The 4,575-nt window shown below is 39.7% G+C and overlaps 1 protein-coding gene across 1 annotated transcript in view; it reads right to left on the bottom strand.

Moving 5' to 3' along the window:
* LOC101655109 (cytochrome P450 2C21-like) overlaps nucleotides 1-4,575 on the bottom strand; it is a 37,083-nt gene that overhangs the window by 20,179 nt on the left and 12,329 nt on the right. The gene's annotated exons all lie outside the window — the stretch shown is intronic.

Below are 4,575 nucleotides of genomic sequence, written 5' to 3'. Positions count from 1 at the left end.
GAGGGCAATGAATGTACAAATGCGTTTTACACAATTGATGTATGTATGGATTGTGATAAGAGTTGTATGAGCCCCTAATAAAATGATTTTTTTAAAAAGATACATTATAGTACTTAATAGCAAATGTGAAAACTCAGACTTTCTTTTGTTAATATTTTTAGATTATCATAGGCAAAGTGGTATAAGGACATGGTAAATTATCTTCAGTTTTTCTACATGAACTGTTTGTTCATAGACTGAAAAATTCTAAGAGTATTTCAATAAGGGTTAAGAAAAAACTCTTCAGAGTGTAAAAGGGGGAAAAAATCCTACATCTTATTTGTAGTACATAATTTATGACAGAATCCTAGAGAGTTTAATTCCTACAGCTATCTTGCCCAATAAAGCATCTATTTCTTGTCAATCTGGGCATTATGGTTGAGCACTGAGCCACAGCTGAGCAGTGTTTCCTAGTACTACTTAGCAGCGAGCGTCGTGGCAAAGACTAAGGTCTACATGAGAAATACCACAAAACCAACGTTAAATCCTATTGTAAATCTGCAGTAGCCCTTGGTGTACAGTGTAAAATAAATTTTGTTATCTTGAATTATGTGAAATGCTAAATAAAGTACAGATTTAAGACCTCTTTAAGAAAATGGGAGCTTAAGTAAATGTGGTGAACAAAGCAGGTGGTGACCGGATATTAAAAGACATAATGTTTGGGGTCTTAAAGGCTTGAAATTAAGCAACTGGCCATCCAGCAGAGAAGTAACAAGCCCACGTGGGAAGAAGCACACCAGCTAGTGCGATCATGAGGTGTCATCAGGACCAGGTAACAGGCATCAGAAGACCCATAACAAACAAACAAAAACATATTGCTGAGAACGAGAGGGGTTGGAGCAGAGACCCAAAGCCCATCTATAGACAATTGAACATCCCCCCCACAGAGGGGATACAGAGAAGGGATGAGTCACCCAGGGCACAGTAAAGCACTGACAAAATACACAATATTCCTCCAGTTCCTGAGGCTTCCTCACCCCCCACTACTATGACCCCAGTGCTGCTTCTGAATTCGGACTAGACCAGAGCATGTACACAGGTATACATAAGAGATAAGGGCTCATGACACAAGGAATCCGGGAACAGGAATGGGAATAATGATACCAGAAGGATAGGGGGAAGGAGGAAAGGAAGGGGGAACCAATCACAATGATGGACACATAACCACACACATTCCTCCAGGGGGAAGAACAACAGAAACGATAATAATTTATAATCTATTGAGGGGTCACCAGGGTGAAGGGGGGGAAGGAGGGGAAAAAAGAGGAGCTGATACCAAGGGCTCAATAGAAAGTGAATGTCTAGAAAGGAATGATGGCAACATATGCACAAGGCTTGAAGGTAAACAAGCAGCCATATAGGCCCACATGGAAGAAGCACACCAGCCTGTGTGATCACGAGGTGTTGAAAGGATTAGGTATCAGGCATCAAAGAACAAAAAAAAAAATCAAATCATTGTGAATGAGGGGTAGTGCAGGTTGGGGACACAAGACCCATATGTAGGCAACTGGACATCCCCTTACAGAAGGGTGATGGGGAAGAGATGAGCCAGTCAGGGTGCAGTATAGCGATGATGAAACATACAACTTTCCTCTAGTTCCTGAATGCTTCCTCCACCACCCACCCCATCATGATCCCAGTTCTACCTTAAAATCTGGCTAGACCAGAGGATGTACACTGGTACAGATAGGAACCGGAAACACAGGGAATATGCTTGACACAATGTATGGATATATGGATTGTGATAAGAGTTGTATGAACCCTCAATAAAATGACTAATAAAAAAAATGTTCTCCATAGGATTTTCACTACAACACTTCAGTGTTAAAATATAAAAGGACATGTATTACAGACCTAATTATAATTTTTAAAAATATCCCCCCAAAAAACAAAAGGGCCTGATATAATTGATGTGTGGATTATAATGAGTTGTAAGAGTCCCCAATAAAATTATTTTTTTAAGTAAAAAAATGAAAACAAAAAGTAGTCAAATAGCTGTGATGATTTATATGATATCTAAATTTTTTAAATATAAATAGCAGCAAAAAGTAGAAATAGCTTATCTTTCAAGAAATAAAGGAATACTCCATGTTCATGGATAGAAAGAGTTAATATTGTGAAAATGTCAAAACTACCTAAAGCAATCTACAAATACAACACAATTTCAATCTGAATCACAGCTTCATTCTTTAAAGAAATGGAAAATTAGAAAAAACTAATTACCAACTTCATATAGAAAGGAAAGAGGCCCAGGATAATCAAAGAATGTCTCAAAAAGAAAAAGAAAATAGGAGGCCTTGCACTACCAAAATTCTAAACCTACTGCACAGGCATACCACAGCCTGGTACTGGTATAATAATAGATTCATAGACCAGTGGAACACCATAGAAAACTCAGAAATAAAAATGTCTTGCCTACAGGCAACTGATTTTTTACAAAGAACTAAAAAACATTACATGGGAGAGGGACAACCTGTTCAACAAATGGTGCTGTAAAAAACTGAGTCTCCATCTGCAGAACAATGAAATAGGACCCATCCCTCCCCTTATGCACTAAAGCAAACACAATGTGAATTAGAGAGCTAAATGGACCATATAGACTTGTGTATAAGACATTTTTCAGCACATTTTTAATGCAGTTTTTGTGGTAAAATTCTGTGCCGCAGCTGTTGGCTTATACTCAAATATATACGGTAACCCCAGAGCTATCAAGATCATCAATGAGAAAATTAGGACAAACATAAGGGTCCTATTGCAAGGCATATATACCAAATATAATACATACCAAATATAATAAAAGAAACAAAAATAAGACTGGTTAAATGTGAGAAAATAAAAAAGTATTACTACAAATTTATAGTATGCTTTATTAAACAAAAATATCAAATTGTGAAGCTATTATTTTTTATATATCTCCCATCTAGATCTATATCCTTCTGAAGGGGGTGTTCTATTTCCCTAAACCCTCCCCTGAAGAATTCTGCACTCTTCCATTTACACAATGTCAAATGGAAATTTTAGCATCCTTGAGGGATACAAATTTTGTTCCTGTCAATGTTCTGTGAGTTTGGGAAACAAAACTATGAAGGCACAAGATTCCAGCTGTAGGGTAATCGGCTAGCTACATTGACATATATTTTATTCCTCTACAACCAAGTCCTTCGGATTTCCTTTAGGGCAGTGGCTCTCCACCTTCCTAATGCCGTGACCCTTTAATACAGTTCCTCATGTTGTGGTGATCCCCGCCCCCCCCCACAACCATACAATTATTTTCATTGCTACTTCATAACTGTCATTTTGCTACTGTTATGAATCGTCATGTAAATATCTGATATGCAGGATGTATTTTCATTGTTACAAATTGAACCTAATTAAAGCATAGTAATTAATCACAAAAACAATATGTAATTATACATTGTGAAATATTTCTTTCTAATGACAATTAAATGAAATTTTGTCTTGAAGAATGGTGTAGCATGGGTAACAGTCTTTACGCCTGGTACTCATATGTGGGCATATCTGCTTGTGAGCGGACCCACCTGGAGATGATAGAGGAGCGGTGTCTCCGTTCCTAAGACCATCGGAAATATGTATTTTCTGATGGTTCTAGGGACCCCTGTGAAAGGGTCGTTTGACACCCCCCCCCAAAGGGGTTGCGACCCACAGGTTGAGAACCGCTGCGTTAGGGGAACAGGTGGTGTCATCTTTGTCTTGCTGAATGGCTGGTGGACTTAAACCACTAACCTTGCCCAACGCACAACCAGGACTCCTTAACACAGATTTAGTGGGGACAAAATGGAATCCATGACAGAAGCCAATAATATAACTGAATGTAGAATGTAGTATTATTACATTAAGGATCCCCGATGCTATCATGTGCTGGATGGATAAGCATAAAGTGGGTAGTTCAAATCCACCACTCTGCTGGGAGAAAAATGTGGCCGTCTGCTTCCTTAAAGATTGACAGTCTTGGAAACCGTATGAGGAAGTTCTACTCCATACTAAAGGGCCCATATGAATCATATCGACTTGGCATAACTGGGAATTATACATGTATGTTTCACTTAAAATCCATGTGTTCTGTGAAATACAATATTACATGATATGGCATTGTGTGAACACCATATTAAAATGTCATAGGAGCCCACTTCCGGTTGTCCTGTTTGCTGTTGCTGCCATTGCTGCAGCGAGCAGAGGACCGAGGAGCAGAAAGGCAGCGGCAGGGCCAGCAGAGTGGAGGAGTGGACAGAGGCAGAGCTCACCAAGCAGCACGCACACTGGTCAGAGCACCAGAGCCTGTGCCCAGAGCCATGTCCTCTGTCTCACTTGCCTGTATCGCACCCATGGTCCAGTGCTGCAGGAGTTCGGGTTCTTCAAAGCCATTAAGAGGAAATACTAAAGAAAAGGTGTTAGGTCAGTTCCAACCATAGCCACCTTGTGCAAACCGGAACAACATGCTGCCTGGTCTTGCGCCAGCCTCACAATTGTTCCTGTGCTTGAGCCCATTGCTGCAGTCACTGTGTCCACCCATCTCCT

This window comes from Echinops telfairi, unplaced genomic scaffold, assembly GCF_000313985.2.
Source record: "Echinops telfairi isolate 266 unplaced genomic scaffold, ASM31398v2 ScPeMD7_70;HRSCAF=299, whole genome shotgun sequence".
Lineage (NCBI taxonomy): Eukaryota > Metazoa > Chordata > Mammalia > Afrosoricida > Tenrecidae > Echinops > Echinops telfairi.
Note: the sequence above shows the minus strand (reverse complement) of the source record. Positions and strands in the feature narration are given on the sequence as shown.